The sequence below is a fragment of the Apodemus sylvaticus genome, chromosome 3 (assembly GCF_947179515.1).
Source record: "Apodemus sylvaticus chromosome 3, mApoSyl1.1, whole genome shotgun sequence".
NCBI lineage: Eukaryota > Metazoa > Chordata > Mammalia > Rodentia > Muridae > Apodemus > Apodemus sylvaticus.
The window spans coordinates 146521369-146533897 of NC_067474.1; the positions used below are offsets into that span (position 1 = coordinate 146521369).

Below are 12529 nucleotides of genomic sequence, written 5' to 3' on the forward strand. Positions count from 1 at the left end.
GTAGATTCTGGGGACTTGAATTCAGGTCTTCATGTTTGTGTGCTAAGCACTTTACCTACTGAATCTTTCCCCAGGTTCCACCGCTATCTTTCGTTTTGGAGATAAGATCTCATATAGCCCAGGCTGGCCTTATTAAACTCTTATTAAACTCACTGTGTACATAAAGATTGACTATTTTTTTTAGAGTGCTCTGGTCAGGGGCCCGCACACTGTAGACAGGTCTGGAAGCTCTCACAGAATGATGGTTACCCGATTCCTCTTTTGAAACTGGAAGTTGATGTGGAGCAGAGAGTGGCAAACTGTTTCTGTAAAAGACCAGAATATAAATATTTTTGGTTTTGCTGGCCACCCGGTCTTGGTTGCAGCTACTCAGTTCTGTCATGGTAACACACAAGTTGCTGTGCTCGATACATAAATGGAGCCTGGCCCTGTTCCCAACTTTGTTCATGCACATTGCAACTTGGTTTTGACTTCATTTTCCTATCCCCTGAAATATTATTTTTACTTCTTTTGTCATTTTGAAATCATTTAAAATGTTAAAACCCCTTGTCAAGGAGCCGTTGAGACGGCTCAGCAGGTAAAGATGCTTGAATTCCATCATCCCTCAGAACCCAGTTCCATGCCTTGGACCCACAGGGCAAAAGAAGAGAACTACCTCCCTCAAACTGTCTTTGCCCTCCCCCCACCAAGCGAATAAATAAATTAACGTAATGAAAAAATTTTAAATATATTGTTGCCGGGCGTGGTAGTGCATGCCTTGAATCCTAAGGGCTCTTGGGATGCTGAGGCAGGCAGATCTCAGTGAGTTCAAGGCCAGCCTGGTGTATAGATCTGGTTCTAGGATAGCCAGGGCTGTTACATAGAGAAACCCTATCTCGATAGATGGATAGATAGATGGATAGATAGATGGATAGATAGATAGACATACAGACAGACAGATAGACAGATAGATAGGTGTCAGACAGACAGACAGTCCGGGAAGCTAAAACAGGAGAATTTTTTGAACCCAGAATTTGAAACCAGCCTGAGCAATATAGCAATCCTCTGTCTCTTAACTTATCTTTCTTAGCTCCCTGGCTCCACAGAACCAGGCAGACGGCCATATTTGGCTTGATCATTTGATTGGACTTTTGCCAAGCATCTGTGGAGGTAATGAAAGACTCCCAGTGACGTGTCTTTATAGTAATCCCATGAGCCCATGCTGGCCACCAGTTCAGCACCATGGTCAGCCAGATCCACAGAGGAAAGAGGGGATCACTCTTGGCCGATACTGTGGCTTCTGCTGGCGCCCTCACACCCTGTGAACAAGCTGCTCTTTAAACTTTTGCCCCGCCCCCATCAGTGGTTTTAGCACCTTCCCCCATTCACACACCTTCCTCTCTCCCCCATGTGGCAATGTTTCAGAAGAGGACCTTCCCAGAAACATTGTATATTTAAATGAAGTCATCAGGGTAGGGCCTTAACCTAAAGGATTAAGGATGAGGGCATTTACCAGTGGAGATCCCAGAAGGCTTGCTATCACCACATGAGGTCAAGGAGAGAGAAGGCAGCTATATGCAATTCAGACAACTGGCCCTCACCAGAAATCACCCCTGCTGAGTCTTGATCTGGGACTTAGGGACTCCAGAACTGTAAGAAGGCACATTTATGTTGTGATGTTGTTGCAGTCCAAAATAACTAAGACAGAATCATTGGCAATCCTTCAATCCTTTTAGATGTGGATTTGTTCTTTGCATTTTTGTTTTGTTTGCTTCTCTGTGTAGCCCTAGCTGTTCTGGAACTTGATCTATAGCCCGGGCTGACTACCCAGCTAAGTTTGATGTGGGGTGTGTGTGTGTGTGTGTGTGTGTGTGTGTGTGTAGAAGCTGCAGGAAGCAATTTTCTCCTAATACGTAGGTTCTGGGATCACACTTACATCATCAGGTTTGGTGGCAGATGCCTTTTTTCACTGAGCCATCTCACCAGCCTTGGCAGTTTTTGTTGTTTATTTGTTTTGTTTACAATTTTTTAAAGATTTATTTATTTGTTATATGTAAGTACACTTAGCTGTCTTCAGACACACCATAAGAGGGAGCCTGCCATGCTATCTGAAGACTGAGCAGTCTCCAGGTATGCAGTCTCCAGATATGGTTCATGTTTAGACAATATTTATCTCCAAAGAACTTTTCCTCATCCATAAAAAGTGGGCCATGGTTCCTCAATAAAATAAGAAATAAATTATTAGAGTAAGGGTGAGTGAGATGACTCTGTGGGATAGCATTTGCCAGGTTTGAAAGAGCTACAAAGACTGCCATGACTCAGGGCAGCAACAGGGTATCCGAGAGGAGTCCCATGAAGGGTCAGTATTGAGAGTGCAGCAGAAGCCAGAGACCTTGAACCACACCAACGACTCCTTGCAAAGAATGTTTACAAGTAAAGAGGTGTGGCCAGGGGCTGGAGAGATGGCTCAGTGGTTAAGAGCACTGACTGCTCTTCCAGAGTCTTGAGTTCAGTTCCCAGTAGCCATAGGGTGGCTCACAACCATCTGTAATGGGATCCGATGCCCCTTCTGGCACACAGGTGTATGTGCAGATAGGGCATTCATATATTAAGTAAATAAATAAATCTTTTTTAAAAATGTGTGGACAAAAGGACATACTGTGAGACATACTGATACACTACAGCTTTCCCGGCAAGGTGTTTGTTTGTTTTCAGACCTTTTTAAAAAAATTTTTTTGAGGGGAGTTTGCAAAGACTCAAGGACGAGATGAAGTAACAGGGAGATGAGTGGAATTGGACTGAGGGTGCATGATGCAAAATCACAAAGAATTAAGATGCAAAGAAAAAGTTGCCTGGTGGTTCATGCCTTTAATCCCAGTACTTGGGAGGCAGAGGCAGACGGATCTCTGAGTCTACAAAGTGAGTTCCAGGACAGCCAGGGCTACACAGAAAAAACCCTGTCTCAGAAAAACAAAACAAAACAAAACAAAAACAAAAACAAAAACAAAAGTTGCCCGGTGGTAGTATATGCCTTTAATCCAAAAACACTGGAGGCAGAGGCAGGTGGATCTCTGTGAATTTGAGGCCAGCCTGTTTACAGAGTGAGTTCCAGGACAGACAGGGCTCCACAGAGGAACTCTGCCTGCAGGAGGTGGAGGGAGTTCCTGCTGGTCTTGACACTCACACACTCTCCCCTGCCACAAATAAACAAGTAGGGGGGCCAAAAGGTGGCTCAGTAGACAAAGGCATCAACTGAAGTTCAATCCCTGGAACTCACACAGTGGAAGGAGAGAGATGACTGTCTCAAGTGTCCTCGGACTGACACACACACACACACACACACACACATTTGTGCATTCCTGAAAAAAAGTATACATACGTATAATATGTAATATTATTATAATTTTATATATTTTAATATGTACATACATATGTATATATATGTATAAAATAACACATCAGTATGACTTTAGGTTTCTCTTCTGAAGCAGATTCTAGAATATGTTTCTAGGCTGAGAGTATAAATTTGTCACAGGGAGAAATGGTTGGTGCAGGATGGCAGAAGCTGTGAGTCCCCAGCAGGTCGAGAGGAGGCAGAGTCCTCTTTACAGTGTCTGTCTGGCCAGGCCTGGGAGCTTCCTCCTGAAGTCACAGAGTCACAGACCTGGCCTCGGAGTCTCCTCAGGGAAAGTGGCTGCTTGGATTCCAGTAGGCTGAACTTCTAGGCAAGCAATAGGTCTTGCTTGACCGGGACAGGAGGCAGGCAGGCTGCCTTTTGGTCTTTGCTGTCTTCAGACACACCAGAAGAAGCCATCAGATCCTATTACAGATGGTTGTGAGCCACCATGTGGTTGCTGGGAATTGAACTCATGACCTCTGAAAGAGAAGCCAGTGCTCTCAACCACTGAGCCATCTCTCCAGGTCCTGGAATTGTTGAAAAGGAACATGGACTTAAGGCATAGAGAGAAGTCGCGGTCTCAACTGAGCCACCCTGTGGCTTCTTGGCCCTGTGCTTTGCTTCTGTGCTATGCAGCAATCCCTCCCACTGCCCTAGCATCCATCCTGCCCGGCGCTGACAGTGACTCAAAAAACGTGAAATTTGATCTGAGGAAGAAGTGAATGAATGGATGTCCACAAACAAACAGGACTTAGTGTGACAGCTACAGGATTTTCCCCAAGGTTTTTGTGAACTTCGGACTCCTGCAGCCTTTGTTGCATGAAGAATGGAACTGCAGAAAACAAACACAACTTGTCCAAGGGAAACAGCCAGGGAGTCTGTCTCTGCAACCGGGTAGCATGGGGCGGAAGTCTGTAGTCAGGAAGGCTTCTCAGAGGAGGGGGCACATGTAGTAACCAACCAGAAGGAGCCAGTTCAAGACCAGGAGAAGAAGAGTGCTCCAGGCAAGAATAGTGAGTGCTGGGACTGGAGAGATGGATCAGTGGTTGAGAGCACTGACTGCTCTTCCAAAGGTCCTGAGTTCAAATCCCAGCAACCGCACAAGTAGACACACACAAAGAATTGTGAGTGCTTTGCAAGGAAGTGGGTGAACATGAAGGAAGGAAGGCCTCTAGGGAACCACCCAGGAGCTGGATTTAGAAGAATTACAGAGCAATTCTTCCAAGATCAGTGTATGTCTTTCTCTCTTGCTCCCTTATTCCCCCTCTCCTTTGCTTCTCTTTTCCCTCCTGTTTTCTCCTCCTTCCTCTCCTCCTCTCCCCTCTTCTGTCTTCTCTTCCCTTCTCCCCTAACCTCTGCCTTCTCCTGCCCTATCTCCCTGCCTGCCTCCACCTCCTCCTCTTCCCCCTCCTCCTTGCTCCCTCCTCTGAGGTAGAGAATCACTCACCACTCTTCTTTGGCTGGTCTCTAATCCATAGGTCTCAAGCATTCTCTTGAGCAGCAGGGAGTGCAGCTGGTGCGGGCTGTCCCTCTTGGATCCCTGTGGCTGGGATCCCATTGGCCACCGTACACATTTATTTGTTAATTGAACCCATGGACCAACAGCCAAGGCCAATTCAGAGGATGCTCTAGAATGGTGGCAATGCTGTTCGGGCAGGGTGAAGCCACCCCCCCCACAGTCCCTGAGCCTCCACCAGGCTGACTTTCTTCCTCCAACCTCCACATCATGTTTTCCTAAGAGAGAAGCTTTTTTTTTTTTTTTTTTTTTTTTTGGTTTGGTTTTTTGAGACAGAGTTTCTCTGTGTAGCCCTGGCTGTTCTGGAACTGGCTCTGTAGAGCAAGCTGGTCTAGAACTCACAGAAATCCACCTGCCTCTGCTTTCCAAGTACTGGAATTAAAGGTGTTTGCCAAGGCTCATTGAGAGAAGCATTCCTATAATGCATCCATCACTCGCTGACACCAGGTTACGCCGTGAACCTGTACTCCGTGGGCGCACACAGCCCCCACCAGCCCTGTCTATACATAGAAACACACCTGACTGCATAATGTCCGAGCTGTTGAGTCTAAACCGGTCACGTGTCATTGCCTATCATCAGCATAGTCCAAACACCCACTTGAATCTTCTGTGCCTCGAGCCCTCACCCTCCCACGTACATTTCCAATTCAGCCATAGCTCCCCCTCCCCCGGCAGGGGGATTTCCTGGGTCTCACTGCACCTTGGTTTTAAAGTGGTAATACTGGAGGGTGAGGGATATCAGGTTGGGGAGAGTTTAGGGAGGGAGGGAGGGAGGGATCCCCAAGAGACATTATGATTAAGGACTCTCCTCAGCTTCTCTAAAACTCGTGTGTGACAGTCGATGGGAGCTGATTGTTGTGAAAAGCAGCTACCCAAAGGCAGGGGCTTTATCTCCACCGCCCAGCTCCTGAGGATGAGGCAGCAGGGTATAAATGACAGGTAAAAGATCCCTGGCAAATCTGCTGACAGCAGTGTAAAGGCTACAGGCTGTGTGAACTTAGGTCAGATTCTCCTGACCTGGTTCTGGGCTTTCCTACCTAGAAGATGAGCGGGGAATGGGAGATTTTGGGATGGCCAAAGCCCCTCTGTATCCCACTCTATCGACTAAAGGAACAGGTCCTTTCCGCGGGAACCTTTGGGAAGGTGAAGGAACTGGGGTGCAAGAACAGCGCCCGGGGAGTCCACCCACAGCAACCTTGAAAGGCTGGAAGTGGGAGCCAGCGGACTTTGGATCTGGGGGCCCCTCCTGGCTTTGGGCAAGCTGTCTTGGGGCTGAGGCGTGACTGCGACTTCTCCGGCTGCCTCCTCTTCCTCCGCAGCCACCAAAATAAGAGAAGTCCGAGGCGGCTTCCTCCTCCCTCCCCAGAGTAGGTAGTTGGGGCAGAGGCGGGTAGCACCTCACTTTCCCCCCCACATCGCCTCTCCTGGTTGCTGGAAGTTAGGGGTGGCTCACCCCAGATCGAGTCACCCGCAGCTGGCTCCCCTGAGACCAGGTAGGCGGCCAAACCAGGTCGGGGCTGGCAGGGCAGGTGTTGCCCCGCCCCTCCCCCATCCCCTCCCGTCCGTCCTCACCCTAGAGGGAAGATTTGGAGGTAAACCCGAACTTTGAGCGCTGAGCAAATCGAGGGCGGGAGATGGGGGTGGAGACCCCCATCCAGAAAGGGAATTAAGAAGGGAAACTACGGAAAGCTGGAAAAGGCTGATAAAATCCTGGGAGAAGACCGAGGCTGTATGGCGAAGGCAGACCAAAAGTTCCCTCTAAAAGTCTAAATGGGGAAAGGGAGGGAACCTGTGTGGTAAATTTGAAAACATTTGGGAAGAGGGCTGAAAGTACGGGAAGGCACTGTGAGCTCCCCCAAAAGCGTCTAGGGAGAGCACTGAGAGGCTTTCAGGGGAAGAAAAAGGAAAGAAGGGTATAGCTGGGGAAACTGGAAAGGTCGGGAGGGGATACTGAGGAAATCGGTGTTCGAGTTCCCCAGAAGGGGATCAAGGAGAGCTCTGGAGACTCAGAGGACCGCTATCATCTGGATTCCGCAGAGGGAAGCCGGGAGTCTGCAACACCCGCAGGCCTTCTTGCTGCATTACTGGGGTAGCAGGTTCCAGACACCCTGGGGATTCCTTCCAGGCGCTGGAGGCGTGGATCTGGGTTTCCTGGGGAAGACCTCACCCTGGGACACCAGACCTCCCTGGGTGCCTTTCCCTATCCGCGGTGGCAGTCAAGGTCTGCGTCCCGGTTCGGGATCCGGGAATTGCTGGCAGCCCCGACGGAAATCCTGCTTTTGACCGCCAATGCCCGCAGGGGCTGTTTCCATGGCAACACAGGGCAGTGAGGCCAGTTGGCTCCCGGCCGCTGCGGGCTCAAGGCTGGCAGCCACCTTTCCTTCCCGCCTTCATCCCCATTTTTGGTTGGTCCTTGATCCGGGTGTGTTGCACAGCGGAGGGAGTGAGAGTGTGCGGCTTGGTGTTCAGGGATCTGCTGCCTCAGAGACGTGGTCTCTTGACCAGAATGGGCCTTTAATGGCTATGCAGACCTCAAGGAAAGTTAGGTTTCTCTGGATTTTTGGTTTCCTCATTGGAACTTTGGGGGAGATACTAGCCCTCCCCATACCAAAGCTGTGCCTAGTGGCCCATGGCTAGAGTGATCCCTGCATTCAGAAAACGGAAGTAGGGAGATTGTCACGAGTTTGAGACCACCTCGAGCTACATAAGCAGTGGGGTGGGGGAAGCAGGAATAGAATGGGAGGGGATTGGGAGGGGAGGGGAGAGGAGACTGGAGGAAAAGGCAGATAGGTGAATCTCTATCAGATCCAGGCCAGCTTGCTCTACACAGAGTTCTTTGCCTTCTCAAAACATGGAGGACCAGAAAGCGTCACCGACAGGGTCTCTGAGACCCAGCACACAGTTGACATCTACCAAATGTCTCCTTTAGGGGGGCCCATTCCGAGGAGGTTGGCAGGGCTCGGATAGGCACTCCATTCTCCACACCAGGTGGCCCACCCTACAAGCAAGCCTGTTGTCCTCTAGAACTCCAACGCTGTGAGCATCCTTCCTTTGTCCGGAAGGTGGAGGGATTAGGTGAACAGGAGAAGCAGAAGTTCAGAGGGGAGAGGGTGGGGCTCCTGTCTGCATGGCCAGCTCCTGCTCCCCAGCAGGCTTGAAGCTGTGGATGAGATTGTGTGAGGGTGCTCCCCAGGGTGCTGTGGGCTTGAAGTGAACGGGGAGGGGGGCTGTCACGCCTGGGCGCTTATGTGTGGTTATTCCGGGTCTGCTCTGACGCTCCCTGAGGTTGAAGTGACAAGGGAAGTTACCAGCCCTGACAGGCTAGGTAAGGGACAGGAAAGACAGAGCTGAGGAAGGAAGGAAGAGCCAAGTCCCTTCCACACAGGGGTCACACTGTGGGATCTGTACCTTTTGTCTTCCAGTTCCCACTCATGGCTGGAACCCCAAGTCCTATGCTAGGTAACCTGAAGATTCTTCTAAAGATTCTTGCTTTAGAGGGTGATGAGTAACTTCCCGAGATAGAACCACTTTTCTGTCTTTTCTTTTTCTTCTTTGAACAGGGGCTTACTATATGGACTCGAGCTCACAGGGGCCCACCTCAGCCTTTGCCTCCTGAGTGTTGAGATTAAAAGCTTGGGCCACCATAGACAACAGCTCTCTCTCTCTCTCTCTCTCTCTCTCTCTCTCTCTCTCTCTCTCTCTCTCTCTCTCAGGTTTTTTGAGACAGGGTTTCTCTGTATAGCCTTGGCTACCCTGGAACTTTGTAGACCAGGCTGGTCTCAAAACTCACAGATCTACCTGCCTCTGCCTCCTGCGTGCTGGGATTAAAGGTGGCCACCACCACTGCCACCACCATTACCTGGCTCTTTCTTTTCCTTTTCTTTTTTAAGATTTATTTATTTATTATATGTAAGTACCCTGTAGCTGTCTTCAGACACCCCAGAGAGGGCATCAGATTTCATTACGGATGGTTGTAAGCCATCATATGGTTGCTGGGATTTGAACTCAGGACCTTTGGAAGAACAGTCAGTGCTCTTAACTGCTGAGCCATCTCTCCAGCCCCTTTTCTTTTCTTTTTAAGACCAGGTCTCATTGTGTAATTCTGGCTAGCCTCGAATTCATTGTATAGACCAGGATGGTCTCACAAAGATCTACCTGCCTCTGTCTCCTGAGTTCTGGTATTAAAGGTTCAGATTGCTGTGCCGAGCCAGATAGACCCACTTCTACCGATAACAAGTGGGGAAAACTCAGTTGACACCTTAAGGACTGGGGGGGTGGGGGTGGGGGTGGGGTGGGGGCGGGGGTGGGGGTGGGGGAGAGCTGGATGGTGTAGAGATGGTGTCAGGACTGGACCAGTTGTGGGTCTCAGGAAAGGATGCTGTCGAATGAGAGGAAGCTAGTGAGATGTGAGAGCCTCTGTGAGGGAGATGGGGGCCTGGGTCAGCTCCGGACTGTCCCTGCCCCAAGCTCTGAGGGGAAACCGGAACTCCTGCAGGAGGAGGTGGTTTCCTGCCACTGCCCAGTCTTAGTTCCTTTTTGGTGAGGTTGTCCGGGTTCACTGGGCTTGCTCATCCCTCCCACCTTGTCTGAGAACTTCTCTTTCTCCCCTGCCCTGCCCAGCCCTGCACCTCCGTCCATCTCCCCCACCTCAGCAAGACCTTTGCAAAAGAACAAAAGAAACAGGATTTGACTGGGTACCCACACACTGTATGGCTGATGCTCGAGGACAAATGGGCTCTGATGTACGGGAGCTTCCGGCTCCCTGGCTCTCTGAGAGGTAGAGGGGATGACTTGCCCAGTGCCTCAAGCCAGGTGTCACATGGGGACAGGCTTTGAACTGAAACCTGTCTCTGGTTCCTCCTCATACTTGGAGGTCAGGACATCTCAAGTCTGACCTCATCGCTTTGACATGATTTTGGGAAATAGGACCCGTGGGAAAGAGTAAGAAGGTTGGGGCTCTAGTGTCCAGGAACACAGGTGTGTGGGAGGCAGGCTCCCTGTTGGGCATTCAGCTGCCATAAGACGGATTTAGCTGGCCATTGGCCGTGTGGGAAGAATGACATTTCACCAGTCAGGGACAGCATGATCCTGCCCAGGCTTTGGAGAGTCCAGCCACAATGCCAGGAACAGAACTCCGAATTGACTCTCACAGTCACCTGAATCTTCTGTTAGCCTATGTGACCTCTCTGGGAAGTCACTTTTCTGATCTATGCCAGAAGGCAGGTGGCCTAAGTGGCCCTGGGGGCCTCTTTGCAGCAGCTGTTCTCAGCCTCTCCTGGCCACTGCACACTGACTGAGCTAGAGCTTCTTCTTCCTGAAGTCCTCACAGCTGCTCTGCCCAGAGGGCGCAGGTGAGAAACCGGATGTTCAGGTGGTTGTCCTTCATCCAAGGCTACAGTCTCCTGAAGAACAGAGGCGCTTAATCCCTGTGGTACAAAGATCACAAGTTCAAACAGAGAGAGATCCTGTATGCCTTGAAGGGAGGAGGGAGGAAAGGAAGAAAGACAAGATGAGAGACCTAAATCAGAAGTGGGGGAGGAGGAGGAAGAGAGAGAGATTTTACTACATAGGGGCAGAGATTGAACAGGGGCAGATACTGAAGCCAGCAGCTTGTGGTTCAGGGTTAGACCTTAGCTGTGATATCCATAATCTGATTTCAGCCTTGATAGGGCTCTTGATTTCTTTCTTTTTTCTTTTTCCTTTTTTTTTCTGCTTTGTAGTTGTTTGTTTGTTTGAAGACAAACAAAGCTAGATAGCCCTAGCTATCCTAGAATTCTCTCTGTAGACCAGGCTGGTCTCAAACTCACAGATCTGCCTGCCTCTGCCTCCCAAGTGGAGTGCTGGGACTAAAGGTGTGCATCATCAGCACCCTGCTGAATTGGTTTCTTTCAATCGGACTTCTTTGGGGCTGGAGTTCAGCTCTGAGGTGGAGCAGATGACCACCATGTACCAAGTTCTAGGTTGAAACCCCAGCACCAGAACAAAACTAACACCCATGTTCATCACAAGCTGATGCTTCTGAGAGGCACAGGGTGCTTGCTGGTGGTGGCCCAAGTCCTCTGCTGCCTAGGACAGAGAGAAAGGAGGGACCTGTGCCGTCCTTCATCCAAGATGGCTCCAAGGTTAGTGGCAACAAGCATGATAACCTGGGTTTGATTCCCCAACACATATGGTGGAAAGAGAGAACTAGCTCCCACAAATTCTTCTCTGACTCCCCCATACACACACAGACACACACACACACAGAGAGAGAGAGAGAGAGAGAGACAGAGACAGAGAAAGACAGAGAGAGAGGAAGGGAGAGAGAACAGATCATGTCACGTTTGCTCTGTGCCATACCTAGACTATAAAAGCTGGCACACAGCGGGCACTCAAAGAGGCACGTGCTCATGCTTCTGCAGAGATTTCAAAGTCCAACAGGACACAAGGTACCAAAATTGGTCGGTATTGTTTTACTTCCCAACTTACTTAAAATCATTGTACCTCAGTGTCCTAACCCATCAAGGGTTAAAACTAAAAGCTGCCCCAGGAGGTCACGGAAGAGATCATGTGTCGAAATTTCTTGGCACCATGCCAGTCCCTGTGTAAATGTTTAATAAATTAGCACATTTTCCACTAATAGTTACCACCACCCAGACTTCTGGAGAGTGCAATGACTCCCTAGAGAGTCAGAGCTGGGTATCAAGGCATAGAGGAGGAGGGAGACTTACCGCGCAGATGCTTGACTGGTCAAAACTGGCTCCCTCTACCCAGTTCCCTCTATCCAGCTCTGATTCTCTTCATCTAGGCCTGTCTCTCTCTCTCTCTCTCTCCCTCTTCCTCTCCCTCTCTTCCCCCTCTGGTGTGTATATGCATGTGTATGTCACCTGTGAATATGGGTGTATCTGTACATGCATGTAGAGGGATGTAGATGTCTTTCTAAATTGCTCCCTATTTTTATCTAAAAATTTTTAATTTAGGGTTTGGGGATTTAGCTCAGTGGTAGAGCTCTTGCTGGGCATGCACAAGGCCCGGGTCGGTCCTCAGCTATGAAAAAAAATTTTTTTTTGGATTTGGTTTTTTCGAGACAGGGTTTCTCTGTATAGCCTTGGCTGTCCTGGAACTCACTCTGTAGACCAGGCTGGCCTCAAACTCAGAAATGCACCTGCCTCTGCCTCCCAGAGTGCTGGGATTACAGGCGTGCGCCACCACCACCTGGCTGAAAAAAAAATTTAATTTAAAAATATGAATAGTTGGGGCTGGAGAGATGGCTCAGTGGTTAAGAGCACCGACTGCTCTTCCCGAGGTCCTGAGTTCAAATCCCAGCAACCACATGGTGGCTCACAACCATCTGTAATAAGATCTGATATCCTCTTCTGGTGTGTCTGAAGACATCGACAGTGTAATCTACATAAATAAATAAATAAATCTTAAAAAAATATTGTTAAAAATATGTATAGTATAAGGGTCTAGAGAGATGATTCAGCAGTTAAGAGCACCGACTGCTCTTCCAGAGAACCCAGGTTCGATTCCCAGCAGCCCACAACTATCTGTAGCCCTAGTACCAGATGATCTGACACCCGCACACAGAGATGCAGGCAAAACACCAATGCACATTTAAAAATAAATAAATAAGCCATTTTTTAACAGTGGTTAAA

General features: G+C 49.3%; 1 protein-coding gene across 4 annotated transcripts in view; it reads left to right on the plus strand.

Moving 5' to 3' along the window:
- The first annotated feature begins 1527 nt into the window (after positions 1-1527).
- Fgr (FGR proto-oncogene, Src family tyrosine kinase) overlaps positions 1528-12529 on the plus strand; it is a 28443-nt gene continuing 17441 nt past the window's right edge. For 2 of the 4 annotated variants that reach the window (XM_052177613.1, XM_052177612.1), the window contains exon 1: positions 6244-6385. The gene's annotated coding sequence lies outside the window, so the exon portion shown is untranslated. Of the gene's footprint in view, positions 1632-5742; positions 5832-6243; positions 6386-12529 lie in introns of those variants that run through there. The other 2 variants (XM_052177615.1, XM_052177614.1) reach the window with 2 other exon arrangements.